The 16908-nt window shown below is 37.0% G+C and overlaps 1 pseudogene; it reads left to right on the forward strand.

Moving 5' to 3' along the window:
* Positions 1–10274: 10274 nt before the first annotated feature.
* Positions 10275–11051, forward strand: LOC102961813 (annotated as a pseudogene).
* The last annotated feature ends 5857 nt before the right edge of the window (positions 11052–16908 follow it).

A 16908-nucleotide genomic window follows, 5' to 3' on the forward strand; every position in this document is an offset into this window, starting at 1 on the left:
AAGAAATTCAGTTGCTGTTATTTAAATTTTTATTTGACATGAGAAGTGGAACTTTGAGGATTAAAACATATGGCTCATTTCTGCTGTTTGCTGTATTTTCTTGCTGTGGTTATGTCTTTTGGCTTCTTTGTGACCCATTTTTACTAATTACATGCCCTAAAGGGACATTATACAATTAACTAAACCCAGTTCTTCAATCTCTCATAGTAAATTAAGCGTTGAGGGAAATATTTGTGAACATGTTCAAGTAATAGATAGAATGCTGAAGCCCACCTGTTAGTTAACTAGAAAACTATAAAAGTCAGTTTAATTTTTAAAAAAATTTTTAATGTTTATTTATTACAGAGAGACAGAGAGAGACAGAGCATGAACATGGGAGGGGCAGAGAAAGGGGGAGACACAGAATCCAGGATCCAGGCTCTGAGCTGTCAGCACAGAGCCCGAAGCAGGATTCGACCTCACAAACCGTGAGATCATGACCTGAGCCGAAGTTGGATGCCCAACTGACTGAGCCACTCAAGTGCCCCCAAAAATTCAGTTTATCTCAGCATCCAACATATTTCGGAAGTTAAACACTAGGAATATTGATAATTAAAAAAATTTTATGTAGCACTTTTGGCTTTTAACACTTCCACATAATAATGTATAGAATAATGAATGTTTGCTTAGATCTTTGAAAGATTTGGATAAGAAATTTTTCTGAAGATGAAACATGCATTTTTAAGTTAAAAATCTCTATCATAGTAACAACAATCACACAGTGCTATCGCATTGAAAAATATATCTCACTCCTAACCTTACTAGGTAGCTAGGGAAAGTTACTCAAGGTGACTAGCTCTTCTTTGCTAATACTTATATTGCTTTTGATTTATATGTTGTGCTGTTGTGGTAGTTTCAAAAAATGTGAAGCCATCTAGGCTTTGTGTGGGTAGTTAAAGATGGGAGATACCGGGGCACAATGAGAAATTTATTATTGAAACCGCAAGAGTAGATAATCACAGTTGGGGCTGGTACTGACAAAAGACCACTATTTCTGGACTTTTTCTAGCTTATTTGAGAAGGTTAGGTAGAAATCTGAATGAAGTTTAAATATGTTATAAAATCTTTTTGATATCTCTAACCCCAGCCAAGAATCCATTATATTTAGAATTTAGAGGGTTTTTTGAACAGGTGACAGGCAATGTATGAGGTACCCCAACCATGTTTATATACATTTGAATTATAAATATGCTTTATTTAATTTTTCCATGGGAAGATTGCTATGGACGCCTATTGTTCACATGATATGATACAACATAACTGATTTAATTAAAGCTTGTTTTCTTGGCTTGCAGTCTCTCTATATTGGAGGGATTGCTTTTTCCATGGGAAAACTCTATCAGTGGATAACACGATTTAAGAGACAACTACAAAATACATTCCCTTTGCTTTTTTTCAGGCTTCAATCCATCTCTCAATTTAAGTATGGAAATACTGCTTGTCAAATACTTCTTGACACATGGATTTTACAACAAAATATCAGCGCACCTACTGCTTGGATTTCTAACTCATTTATTGTACAATATACAGCTAATCCAATCTACTGCTGCAAACGTGGTTTGTGCAGTTATGCTCGGCTACAGCACAATGGTTTTCTTTGAACTGGAGGGTTTTCTGAGGTTTTATTTTCCTTCCTTGGGCAGAAAAACATAGATGAGACCTTGCTTACTTGATAAAAATGACGGTGTTGAGTCCATTGTGTGGGAGAGTGGGGTTTGCAGAACTGATAAGCTCCTGTTACCTTTGGGACCATGAAGACAGAGTCTTCTGAACCTTAAGCAAAGAATCTGGGGAAGCATGGTGCAAGAACTCAGAGATGATTCATAAGGAAATGTCTGTAAAACTCTTGCAGAAAGATGCTATAAAGGAGAAGAAATTATTTTACTTGATCTGTGGTGCTATTGGTGAGCCGAGTTAAAGTGGAGGAGAAACAAGTGTTTAGAACTTGCACTGAAAAAAGATAAAAAAGTATAGGGAAAGGGTCAGTTTCTATTTCCTTTTTTTCATTAGTTTTAATTTTAAGGATACTGTATGTTTATTGTGAGAGATTTATTTTCACTTCCCAGGGATAACCACTGTGAATTGATTAGTGTGTGGTCTGTCAGACCCTCTTCTTGCATATTTAAGCACATTAATTAAAACACAAAGGATCATCCTAGACATATGTTCTATCACCTGCTTTTAAAACATTCACCAATATATTATGACAGTGTATTCTTGTCCATACAATATAGTGTATGTGGTAGGCAGAATTCTTTTTTGTAAAGTTTATTTATTTTGAGACAGAGAGAGAGAGAGGGAGAGAGAGAGAGAATCTCAAGCAGGCTCCGTGCTGTCAGCACAGAGTCCAATGTGGGGCTTAAACTCACAAACCATGAGATCATGACCTGAGCTGAAAGATCATGACCTGAGCCAAAATCAAGAGTTGGATGCTTAACCGACTGTTCCACCCAGGTGCCCCTGTGGTAGGCAGAATTCTAAGAATAATTTACAATGACCCTGGCCTTTGCATAAACCCCTCCCCTTTAAGTATATGTGGAAACTCTGATTATAATGAGCTATCACTCCCTTGATTAGGCTACATTCTGTAGCAAAAGGGAGATTATCTGGGTTTTCCTTTAAAAGTAGAGTTTTTCTCTAGCAGATGAGCAGTAGATGTCAGAGAGACTTGTGGGGGAGCAGGTGGGGGATACACAGTGAGAAGGGTCCTGCCGCTGGCCATGAAGGGCTCTGCTGATGAGATACTGTGACCTGCTTATGGAGGGGCCATGTGGGAAGGAATGTAGGCAGCCTCCAAGAATTGAGAGCAGCAGGATAACGGCCAGCAAGGACATGGACACCTTCATTCAGCAATCATAAAGAATCGAAACCTGCCACACAACCCAAGTAGGCGTGGAAGACTTCTCTCCTGGAGACTTTTCAGTGAGACTCCGAGGAGAGGATCCAGCTATGTAGAGTGAGACTTCTGTCTTAGAAAACCATGAGTGCACAAGTGGGTGTTGTTTGTGATCATTTGTTACACAGCAAAGGAAAACCGATACAGTATACATGACTACTTTTAGGCCTTCAGATTCCTCATCTATACTGACTTCAGAGAGATAAAAGACCAAACAAAATGAAGTTCAGAATTACAGAAATGTGATATTCATTCAATTATTTTTAATGACCACTATTATGTGCCAATCACTGTTCTAAGTGCTGGGATCCATCTGTGAACAAAACAGACAAAAATATAGGCAGTCAATCTCTTCAAAAGGGTGCACAGGAATTGTTAGTGTAGCAAGAACCCACATGGGTTTACCACTTTATGTATTACAATGCGTTTTTTTCATACATGTTTTTATTCTGCTTCTTACTGGAGTTTTCACTTGTCTTTTTACAAGTATGCAAACCAATTCTCTTGTCTTAGAAATGAAAGGACTCTATAAACTCAACTAGTTATTAATGGAATAACTGGGACTCTTTGTTGTCTATATTGCAAGGATGTGTTGTTAGTAATAACTAATATTTTCAGGAGTGTTTGCAATATGCCTGGTATTGTGTTGAGTGCTTTACATAGATTCTCTGATTTAATCTCAATAACCACTCTGTGAGGTTAACACAATATCTATCCTCCTTTTACAGATGAGGAAATTGAGAGTAATGAAGGCTTAAGAATTTTTCCGTGCTGAAGCTAAAATCCAAACCCTGGCAGGCTGACTCCGTGATCCGTATTCTTCATCACTAAGCTAACTGCCTTTCCAAGCCAACCTTACTGTGTTGGCCCTCCATGAAGACTGGCACACTAATGTTCTACTGTGTATCACTGTGGGGCTTATGTGTGTCCTAGTTTCTATGCCTTTTTGTATTTTTGCTAATGTTTCTTATTTTCTTGTAGGTTATTTTTTTAGTTCATGAAATATAGAGTCATAGGTGAAGAGAAAATTATAGTTTATATTATAGTTTTCATTAAGAATGTGTGACATAAGGAACAAGGGTCAAGCATCGTTCATCTCTAACAATGCCATCAAAAAAGTTTAGAAGGTTAGATTTATACCTCACCATAACTCTGTTCTCTTAGCAGCCTACTCTGAATTGTTAATCCATGAATGTACACTTCTCTCAGACAGATTATAAATCTTGGGGAGAAGGTCCATGTTTTAAACATTTCTGTCATATCTAGTATTGTTCTGGACACAATAACAGGTACATCTTCACTAAATTAAATCTCAACTTATCTCAAATTGCATTGAAATTACACACACACACGCACACACACACACACACACACACATATTTTCTCCAGCCTGTTTCATTTCTTGAAAGTAAGAATTTCCATGTTAGCTATCTTCCTTCCTTTGCTCTATAAAAACCTCTTTCCAATTTCAATTGGAACTCTGGTGTTCTAGGGTTTGATTAATGAGTTCATGTTTAAGCTGTCCATTCCATTTAAAATGATAATAACTTTGATTTTTTTTCCCCTTCACCCTTTGTCACTAAAACTAAGCAGTCTTACTTTAGAAAAGTTTAACCTCAAAGACTATGGCCTCAGCCACCCCATTCATTTATTATTGAAATAGTATTTCTCCAAGGCTTGCTTTTTTGTGCTGTGGGGACTAGAATTTTGTGCATAACTTATAATTTTGAATGAAAGTAAGATATTCTTGCTAATTTTTATTTACTCTGTGTCTCTTGGGTTGATGTTTAATATTTTTGTACTCTTGACTGCAGCAGAATCCTAGAAAGGCTCGCAATCACTTGTAGGTCCATTAACTGGGCATTGATGTTCTGCCTAGTACTTTTTATGTATATTTGGAAATTTCCTTAACATACTATTGTGATAATATTATTTTATATCTGTTTGAAAACTACATTAAATTTTGTATATAAATGTTATTTGAAAGTATTTTTTTTTTCCTAGAAGAGGTAATAACTCTTTCAGAGAACAATTTCCATTGTAAGCTGTTATTTTTGGAAATCCAAATCAGATTTTGCCTTTGGTTGAAATTTTATAGACTTTGACTGAATGATAGAATCTCAGAGGTAATCCAATTCAAATTCCTCCTTTAATAGATGAATCAGGCCTAGAAAGGGCAAGTGACAGGATACAGGTGGGCCAGCTTCTTGAGCTGGGTGAAAATTGAAAGTTGGATAAGGAAACTTAAGTCCTCTCAATTAAAGAAGAGACAATTGGGTTAAATATAGGAACTTGTATTATACTGCCATGACTTTTTAAATTTTTGTTTCTTTTCTTATAAAGTAAGAAAACTATGAGTCAAAAGACCACCATTTTAATTATCTTTAAAAGTCAAGAGTAAATAAGTGGTTTTTTTTGTTTATTTGAAAGTGAAAAACAATAGGAAGCAAAGAAAAAGTCACAAATGTTTGTTATCAAAGTAGATGAAGGTCTTGGAGCCCATGGGCTTGGCCCTCAAGAGGCTCTGATTCCCAGATAATGACCTGAAATTAGAAAGGAACTGTCTTCTCAATTCATGCATAAAACCAGGTATTTGACTACAGCTAAGAAATAATGTGTAAGTGCTAAATTGTATTTAGATATTCAATTTATCTAAATTTGGGGCATTATATACAGCTTTCAAAATGCCGTTAATATTGTTATATTAACATTTTGATGAATAGTTACTTTTATATGTAAAGGAGACAAAAATGTGATAATGTTTCTTTGGTTACCCAGTAGCTGAAAGCTTGGCTTTCCATACATCTCTTCTAGATCTGCTTCTCTTTTGGATCGGGTTTACTATAACTGCAAACAGAATATTTAAGAAGAATAAGCAACCTGTTTAATGTTGAATTTCTACACTTAAACATGTGAAGTGATGATAGCAAATGTCTCACCCTAGAGAAGCTTATCTTCCACTCTCACACTTTTGATTCATGCACTGATGATAACTTTCCAAAGTTTCTACACTTTCTACAGTTATTTTACTAGTTTTCAATGTATAACGCCTCAACAACTTGTAAGAGCTTTCCTCCATTAACATTTTTCTAACTATTCTACTAAAAGCATACTCACTTATTCCCACCCAATTTTTCCTTTTTCTTTTAAGTTAGCTTTTTATCCTTCCCCATTAATCTCAAAGTGACTCAATTTTAATAACAATTTTCATGGGAATATTATAAAAACCTTTTGGAAATTTAATGTCAAGATATCTCTTATGAACATTCCTTCTCCACAAAAGGTATTAGGTTCTTGTTATAGATGTCTTGTGATCATTTACATGGTGATCTCAACCCCTGTTGAACCTTCCCTTTAAGTCCTCTATAGAGTTGCTACATATTGTTTTTGCTCCTAATTATTAATGTTGCCTGAAATGTTTGATTTCAGGAATGGAAGAAGAGCAGTAGAGTGCAGTGGTGGCCAGGAGGTTAAATCTCACTGTTTTTAGAATGTTTTTAAGTTTTAAATTAATTTCCAAATTTCATATGTTGGGGGATTTCATATAAAATATTTACACTTCTTTTTTTTAATGTTTATTTATTTTTGACTGAGAGGCAGAGTGTGGGCAGTGGAGGGGCAGAGAGAGATGGAGACACAGAATTGGAAGCAGGATCCAGGCTCTGAGCTATCAGCACAGAGCCCAATGTGGGGCTGGAACCCACGAGCTGCAAGATCATGACCTGAGCCAAAGTTGGATACTTAATTGACTGAGCCACCCAGGCGCCACTAAAATATTTACATTTCTAAGATTTCTATCTTGGGCTAAATAATCGGAAAGATGAAAACACTTATTTTGCATCCCACATGTCCGTAGTCTGTTGGAACTCTTGAGATGGGCCTCAGTTTACTTCAAGTCCCCCTGCTTATCCTTTCAACCTTCTAGGTTACCTGCCTGATCTAGGTGGAAGCAAATATTAGAGGCTTAAATGCATATTAAATAATTCTGAAATTCCCATCTCCCTATTTGTATATACCTTTAAACATCAATTTTAGTTCCCTCAGTCCCTGTTATTCAATCAAATGGATATAGAAATCTAGTCAGTAACTAAGAAAAGTGCTTAGAGTTCAGATTTTTTGAGCCTCCAGGTGAGGAGAGCCAATAACTTCCTTTTGTAACCAAGAGAAGATACTGTTATAAAAATTGCCTTGACTTGCTTTTTGCACTCATGATTGTGGTAAGAAAACCGTATTAGATCCATTGTGAGAAGCTCATAAAGATCTTTGTCTTTAAATGCTTCTTTCCTTTAGGCACATGTTTATCTAAAGATGTATTAAGGATATTAAACATTTTGGAAAAGAAATGTCAATCAATGAAATGACCTATTTATTCAAATTTAATAGAGCAAAAAGTTTTATACATGTGCTCTGGCCATGATAGGACTTGCCATGGTATAGAACTTGTCTTCCCACCATAAACAGCTAACAACCTGGACAAAATAAACAAATCTTTTCAGACATTGCAGAATCGAGACAACAGGTAGTCCGGGACTGTGATCCTTGAAAGAACAGAAAAATATGAGCCCTGTAAATGCTTCAGTCTCTAGAGGCAATTTTTAAATGGTGGCAGAGAAAGGAGGAACTCAAACATGGCACATTACATTTAGTGATTTGAAGAGACAAAGATTGGGGGCTAAAATAGCTTGAATTTTTAAAGAGTACCAGAGAAGAACAAACAATGCAGACCAAGAGAGTGTCTTGAACCTGCATAGGTGGCCCTCAATGTCTTTGAGTGAATACCTATCACTACATTTGTTTATGAAGTCAGGAAGAAAAATATGTATCATAAGAGGGCTATAAAATAAAAAAATCTAATAGCTCACATAGGGCAGAAAGATGACCAAATTCCATCTGGCCAGATTAGAGAGATCTGATTGAACACTTGAGGCAATTAGTAGAAGCCTCAGAGGGGTCATACCTCAATAACAAGGTTAAATTAGTCTGAGAGTAAAGTTCCTAAACCTACCTGAACAAAGTTTAAACAAAAAATCTTAAAAGGATTATGCTATAGTTTATCTTATTATTAAGACAAATTTCAAAAACAAAATTATCTATCCCTTAACAGTGTAATATCCACAATGTCCAGCATCAAAATTACTAGATATGTGAAAAAACATGTGCGACCATAACCATGACTAGAAGATCAGTCGATAGAACAAAGCCAGAAATGACAGAGGTAATAGAATTAGCAGACAAAGACTTCAACATAGTGAGTATAAATATTTTTAAGGATTTAATAGAAAACATGAACACAATGAAAATGAAAGTGGAAAATAAAAAAAAAAAAATGGAATGGGGCACCTGGGTGGCTCAGTCATTTAAGCATCTGACTCTTGATTTTGGCTCAGGTCATGATTTCATGGTTCATGAGATTGAACCCCATGTTGGGCTCTGTGCTGACAGTGCAGAGCCCACTTGAGATTCTCTCTCTCTTCTGTTCTCTCTGCCCCTCCCCTGCTAATGGGTGTGTACACACACACACACACACACACACACACACTGTTTCTCAATAAATAAATATTTAAAAAACCCCACCAAAATGAAACTTTTGGACATTAAAAGTATACAGTTGGCCTTTGAAAAACAAGGTTTTGAATTGCATGGATCCACTTATATGTGTATTTTTTTCAATAGATACAGTAGAGTAGTGAAAACGCATTTTCTCTCATGATTTTCTTAATAAACCTCTTATTTTCTCTAGCCACTTAATTGTAAGCATACAGTATATAATAACATATAACATGCAAAATATGTGTTACTTGACTCTTTATGTTGTCAATAAGGCTTCCAGTCAACAGTAGGCTATTAGTAGCTAAGCTTTTTCAGAGTCAAAAGCTATACACGGATTTTCAATTGTGTAGGAGATTGGTACTCCTCAACCCCTGCATTGTTCAGTGGTTAACTGTAGATTTAAATTAAAAAATTTGCAAGACAGGTTTATCTTGCATATGAAAAAATAATGACCTTGAAAATCTAGAAATAGGAAACATTGAAGTTGAAAGATAGAAGAAAATATGAAAAAAAACGCTGAACAATATTAAGAAATCTAATATGAATGTAATTCTAGTCTAAGAAGATAATGGGACAGAAGAAAAATTTGCAGAAGTAAGGATAATGAATTTTCCAAATTTGAGAAAATGTACAAACCCAGAGATATAACATAGTCAACAAATGGCAAGTAAAATAAACATTAAGGAAATAATATAAAGATAAAGACATATCACAATTAAACTACTGAAAACCAGTGTCAAAAAGCAAACTTTCAGAGCAACTAGAGAAACAGATCACATTATGTATAGTGAAATAAAGATTAAAAAGACCACAGATATACACTATAACCAAATGGGATTAATCGCAGGTATGCAAGCCTGATTCAACATTCAAAAACCAATTAATGTAATCCATCACATCAAGAGACTAAAAGAGAAAAACTGCATGATCAAATCAATGGATACAGAAAAAAGCATTTGACAAAATACAACACCCATTCATGATAAAAACTCTGAGCAACCTAGGAATAGAAGGGAACTTCCTTAACTTGATAATATCTACAAAAAATCTATAGCTCACATCATACTTAATGAGAAACTAGAAGTTTTCCTACCATGATCAGGAACAAAGAAAGGATGTTCCCTCTCATGACTCCTTTTTAACATCCTACTGGAAGTTCTAGTTAATGCAATAAGACAAACAAAGAAAATAAAGGATACACAGATTGGGAAGGAAGAAATAGAATTATCTTTGTACATGACACGATTGTCTGTATAGAAACTCTGAAAGAATTGACAAAAAGACTGGAATAAGTAGTTATAGCAAGGTTATAGAATACAAAGTTAATATGTAAAAGTCAATTGTTTTCCCATATGCTAGCAATGAACAAGTGGAATTTGAAGTTAAAAGCCTGATGTCATTTACGTCAGCACCCAAAGAATGAAATACTTAGTATAAATTTAACAAAATATGTACAAGATTTACATGTGGAAAATTATAAAACTCTGATTAACAAGAACAAAGAACTAAATAAATGGAGGAGATACTTTCATATTCATGGATAGTAAGACTCAATATGTGGTAGTATCAGTTTTACCCAACTTGAGCTATAGATTTGATGCAAATCCAATCAGAATCCCAGCAAGTAATTTTGTGCATATTGACAGACTGATTCTAACATTTATATGGAGAGGCGAAAAACCTAGAGAGCCAACACAATAATGAAGAAGAAGAAAGTCAAAGGACTGACACTACCTGACTTCAAAACTTATTAGAGCTCTTCCAGCTATGGGGGTAGCAGACTACTGCCATGGGCCACATAATTCTGGGGTAGAGGAAGGATGCTGGCTCAGTGTTCCATGCCCACATGAAGCATGGCAAGGGTGCTGCATGTCTGCTTGCCATGGACTTTGCAGAACAGTTGGGCTACATCAGGGGCATCGTGAAGGACAACATTCATGACCAGGGTGGAGGTGCACCCCTCACCGAGGTAGTCTTCTGGGATCTGTACTGGTTTAAGAAGTGGCAGGAGCTGTTCATCACCCCCAATGGCATCTACACTGGCCATTTTGTGTACTGTGGCAAGAAGGCCCAGATCAACATAGGCAATGTGCTCCTAGTGGGCACTATGCCCAAGGTCACCATTGTGTGTTGTTTGGAGGAGAAGCTTGGTGACTTGGCAAGTTGGCCAGCCTCTGGGAATGATGCTACTTCATCTCCCACAACCCTGAGACCAAAGAAGACCCAAGTGAAGCTGTCCTCAGCCACCTCAGAAATCAAGGTCATTTCTTCAGCCAATAGAACTATGTTGGTGTGGTGGCTGGAGGTGGCCACGTTGACAAGACCATTCTGAAGGCTGGCTGTGCCTACCACAAGTATAAGGCAAAGAGGAGTTGCTGACCACACATACTGGGTGTGGCTATGAATCCTGTGGGAACATCCTTTCGGAGGTGGCAAGCACCAGCACATCACAAACCCTGTACTATCTGTAGAGATACCCCTGCTGGCTGCATAGTGGGTCTTATTGCTGCCTACCAGATCTGAGGTCTCTGGGGGAACCTAGACTGTGTAGGAGAAAGAGAACTAGGGTTGAGGGACTTGATAAAATCTGTCCTTCTGCCACTAAAACAAACAAACAACCCCTACTTACTAGAAAGCTATAGGAAAAAAGTATGATATTGATGAAAGAATAAACAAATAGATCAATAAAACAGAATACGGTGCTTAGAAAAACACTCACATAAACATGGCATAAACATGGTCAACTGGTCTTTGACAAAGGAGCAAAGGCTATACAATGGAGCAAAGACAGTCTTTTCTTTTCTTTTTAAACATTTATTTATTTTTGAGACAGTGCAAGTGGAGGAGGGGCAGAGAGAAGGGGACAGAGAATCCAAAGTAGGCTCTGTACTGACAGTAGTGAGCCCAATGTGGGACTTGAACTCATGAACCTGAGAGATAATGACATAGGCTGAACAGACTGAGCCACCCAGATGACCTGCAAAGAGTCTTTTCAACAAATGGTGCTGGAACAACTGGGCACCCACATGAAAAAAAAAAATGAATCTAGATCCAGACCTTACACCCTTCACAAAAATTAACTCAAAATGGATGATAGGCCTAAATGTAAAATGCACAACTATAAAATTTCTAGAAGATAACATTGGAAAAAACTTAGATAACTTTAGGTATGGTGATGACTATTTATTTATTTATTTATTTATTTATTTATATTTGTTTTTTTTACATTTTTCTTTTTTTATATTAATATAATTAATTGTTAAATTGGTTTCCACACAACACCCAGTGCTCTTCCCAACAGGTGCCCTCTTCAATGCCCATCACCCACTTTCCCCTCTCTCCTATACCCCATCAACCCTCAGTTTGTTCTCAATATTTAAGAGTCTCTTACGGTTTGCCTCCTTCCCTCTCTGTAACTTTTTTTTTCCCCTTCCCCTCCCCCATGGTCTTCTGTTAATTTTCTCAGGATCCACATATGAGTGAAAACATATGGTATCTGTCTTTCTCTGCCTGACTTATTTCACTTAGCATAATACCCTCCAGTTCCATCCACGTTGCCACAAAGGGCCAGATTTCATTCTTTCTCATTGCCAAGTAGTATTCCTTGTATATATATAGACCACATCTTCTTATCCATTCATCAGTTGATGGACATTTAGGCTCCTTCCATAATTTGGCTATTGTTGAAAGTGCTGCTATAAACATTGGAATACAAGTGCCCTTATGCATCAGCACTCCTATATCCCTTGGGTAAATTCCTAGCAGTGCTGTTGCTAGGTCATAGAGTAGATGTATTTTTAATCTTTTGAGGAACCTCCACACTGTTTTCCAGAGCAGCTGCACCAGTTTGCATTCCCACCAACAGTGCAAGAGGGTTCCTATTTCTCCACATCCCCTCCAGCATGTATAGTCTCCTGATTTGTTCATTTTAGCCACTCTGACCAGCGTGAGGTGGTATCTGAGTGTGGTTTTGATTTGTATTTCCCTGATGAGGAGTGACATTGAGCATCTTTTCATGTGTCTGTTGGCCAGGTGATGACTTTTTTAGATACACCATCAAAGGTATAATCCATCCAAGAAACAATTGGTGAGCTGGGCTTCATTAAAATTAAAAATTTCGGCTCTGTGAAAGACAATGTCAAGAGAATGAGAAGATAAGTCAGAGACTGGGAGAAAATACTTGCAAAGAATACATCTGATAAAAGACCATTGTCAAAAATATACAAAGAACTGTTAAAACTCAATGATAAGAATACAACTTGATTAAAAAATGAGGTAAAGACCTTAACGGTCTCTAAAGAAGATATACAGATGGTAAATAAGCATATGAAAAGATGCTCCACATCATATATGTCATCAGTGAAATGCAAGTTAAAACAACAATGACATACCACTACACATCTATTGGAATGGCCAAACTCCAGAACATTGACAACACCAAATGTTAACAAAGGTGTGTAGCAATGGGAGCTCTTCATTCATTGCTGGTGGGAATGCAAAATGGTACAGCTACTTTGGAGGACAGTTTGACAGTTTGTTACATTAAACATATTCTTAACATAAGATCCAGCAATTGTGCTTTTTGGTACTTGTCCAAAGGAGTGAAAATTTATGTCCACACAAAAACCCATGCATGATGTTTATAGCAGTTCATTCATTATTGCCAACATATGGAGGCAACCAAGATGTCTTTTAGTTGGTAAAAGTATAAATGAATTATGGTACATCCAGACAATGGAATATTATTCACTGCCAAAAAAATGAGCTATGAAGTCATGAAAAGACATAGAGGAAACTTAAGTGCATGTTACTAAGTGAAAGAAGTCTATCTGAAAAGGTTACATACTATATGGTTGCAATTATATATCATTCTGGAAAAAACAAAACTATGGAGACAGTAGAAAGATCAGTGGTTAACAGGAGTTGGGGTGGAGGGAGGGATGAATAGGTAGAGCACAGGGAATTTTTAGGGCAGTGAAAACATTCTGTCAAATACTACATAATAATGGATACATGTCATTATACATTTATCTAAATTTATAGAATGTACAACACCAAGAGTGAACTGTAATAAAAACTACGGACTCTGGGTAATTAGGATGTGTCAACATAGGTTCATCAGATGTAACAAATATACCGCTCTGTTGATAACAGAAGAGGCTGTGCATGTGTGGAGGCAGAAGACATATGGGAAATCTCTGTACCTTCCTCTTGATTATTCTGTGAACCTAAAACTACTCTTAAAAAAGTCATTAAAAAAGAAAAAGGATAACAGACTTCTGGTTAGCAACAGTGCATGCCAGAGGACAAATGATATCTTTAAAGTGCTGCTGTCAATCTAGAATTATATATCTAGAAAAACTATCAACTGGAAAAGCAAAAGTTTTCTTCTTTCAGACAAAATGTGAGAGTATTTGTCACCAGCATATCTTCATGACAAGCTATATATATATATTTATATATATATAAATTTCTTCAGGGTCAAGCAAAATGATACCAGATGGAAGCTTGGATCTACAGAAAGTAATGAAACAAATGATAAGTGTGTAGGTAAGTATTAACAATTTTTTTCCCTGCTTTAAATCTTAAAAAAATTATTTAAAACATAATTAACTTTAAAAACCTCCAACTGTGACTGGAAATATCCATTTTTACCTTTATTCTGTCACTTTTTCATGTATTTTGCAGCTTTGCTTTGAAATATATGTGCATTTATGATTTTTATGTCATTCTGATGAGCTAATAATTTTATCATTATTAAATGATGCTAACTGGTAGACTAACTGCCAAGGGTCATGAGGGAACTTTTCGAAGTCATGGAAAAATGTCATATATCTAGATTATGGTCATGATTAAACAAATGTATGTATTTGTCAAAATTTCTCAACATATATACTTAAATTATAGCTCAACAAATATGACTTAGAAACTTCTATATAGCTTCTAAAAATACAAGACAAAATAAAACATGGTAGGTATTAGATGAGTAGAGGTAAAAGAGATCTTGTTAGTTTGCCTGGGTTGTGGAATGTTCTGAGTTGAATTGCACTCAGGATGGGAAAGATGATAAGAATCATATCTGGGCTAAAGAGTATGAGCCAAGGTCCGGAGTCAAGAAAGTACAGGGCACATTCAGGGAATAGTTTTGTGGTGGCCAAAGTATAGGAAGGGGGACAGTGAGAGGTCACAGGCAGTTAGATAGGTGGTTGACAGGATTTTTATGCCAAGATGAGTGTTGACATGTTTGTAGATATGAGATTCAAGTGTAAGGAAGTGAGGTGGCTAAATGAAGGAGGTTTCTATAGATGGGGTACAGGAATGGAGTGTTAAGATATGAGGTGAGTTGCCAGCATGCACCTCTACCGCTTCTTCAGCTTAGGAGAAAAGAGAGAAAGAAATGGAAGGGGAAAAGCCGGTGAACTGAAGAGTTCAAGTGAAGAAGTCTTCAGCTTCTGTGTAAATTAAGTCATTTGTTACAACCAGGAAGGTAAGAATGGATCAGGAATTTTTAGAGTATACATGTGTGATATTGTGATATAAACTAATAAATAATGTATTTGGTCTTCTATGGTTTCTGGCACAGAGCTCCTAAAACCTTTGGAATTTCCTAAGTATTGAGAGTGTATAAGTTGTCTTTTGTTATGTTAATGCAGTGACTTTTGGAAAGCACCTAAGAATGGGAGTTTGTTGCCAGTGGGGAAAATCGTGTGATTAGAGGGTTGGAACTTTTAATGTTACACCCCCAACCTTCTGGGAGGAGAGAGGGCCTGGAGGTTGAATAAATAAACAATGGCCGATCAGTTAACCAGTCATATCTATGTAAATGAAGCATTTATTAACACTCAAAAGCGTTTGAAGAGCTTCCTGGTTGGTGAACAAATGGAGGTACTGGGAGAGTTGCATGCTTGCTCAGTGCCCTCACCTATACCTTGCCATCTCTTCCATCTGGCTGTTCTTGAGTCATATCCTTTTATAATAGACCAGTGAGCTAGCAAGTAAATTGTTTCTCTGAGTTCTGTGAGATGCTTTAGCAAATTAATCAAACCCAAGGAGGAGGTCATGGGAACCTTTGATTTATAGCCAGTTGGTCAGAAGCACAGGTAACAACTTGGGCTTGCAAATGGAATCTAAAGTTTGAGGGGGAGCAGTCTTGTAAGACTAAACTCTTACCCTGTGGAATCTGATGCTATCTCTAGATAGATATTGTCAGAATTGTGTTAAATTGTAGGACGTCTAGGCGGTGTCTGAGAATTGTTTGTTGGTGCAGCACCTTCCCTCCCCCATGTTGGAATTGGTACCAGAATCTATTTAACATGGTTCAGAACAGATGTGTTAGGAGTTAATAAGAGATGATTTATTATATCATACCCCAACTTGTTTCACAGTATACTAGAGTTATGGATGTACTGGGAAAAAAAATGTTTCCTTAGACAAATATTTTGGGAAATGGTGCATATATAATCCCTTTCTGGAAATCCCCACTGCACTCCTGGCTCTACTAAATTCTGCAGAAAAGAGCTTAACTTCATTTAAGCCAGTGGTTTTCAAGCTTAAGTAACCATGGAATCTACCACCCACACTAAATACTCATCAACATATTATGAAAGGATCTCCTAGAAGCCACTTTGCAGAACCTGCACTTAAAAATTGTTGAATTGTATGGAGGCCCTATCAAAGTTAGGTGAGGTGGGTGTACGATAGATTCTGTCAGTGGCATTTCCTTATATTCCCTGGCAATATTCTGCCATCCTGGAGTCAGAGATGAGGAACACTGGGGTGGCTTAGTGTAAGGAATTCTCAAAGTGAGAATGGTCAATTGTAAAATGAGAGTGCCACTACCCCTTCCTTAGTGTCCATGGGATTGAAACTGGGTAGAGAAACAAAAGAAGCTAGATAGTAATGGTGATAGGGAAAAATCTGTTACAATATGGTGGACAGGACTGATAGGGAAATTCCAGTCCCGGACCAAAGACTCCCCTTCTGGGTTCTTCTTCCTACCCCGCTTACAGCGCACCAAATTACTGCTAATGCGGAATGCGGAAGTAACAGACTATAAATTGTTCCTTCTGCTTTTGCTAGCTCGGGACTCAGACTTCTGAGAATGATCTCCTCTGAGTGCCCCACCCGCCTCGTGTGAAATAAACCTCCTGCCTGCCAAGATCTCCCTCCGAGTGCCGAGTGCCGCTTGGTTCTTCGGCCAGGTGATCCAGATCAGGAAAGCAGGGAGCAGGAAAGCAGGGAGGCTGGTGGCCTTTGTGAATATGGGGAGCAGGTTTAATAGGAAGGAATGGGAAAAGTAGAAGGACATGGACAGAGGGAATTTTGAGAGTGTGAGATCAGAAAGCAGTGACACCCTGAGGCCCATTCTTCAGATTCCATTGGGAGTTTAAAAGATATAGAAGTTATTTATTTTAATACACTAT

The sequence above is a fragment of the Panthera tigris genome, chromosome B1 (assembly GCF_018350195.1).
Source record: "Panthera tigris isolate Pti1 chromosome B1, P.tigris_Pti1_mat1.1, whole genome shotgun sequence".
Classification (NCBI taxonomy): Eukaryota; Metazoa; Chordata; class Mammalia; order Carnivora; family Felidae; genus Panthera; species Panthera tigris.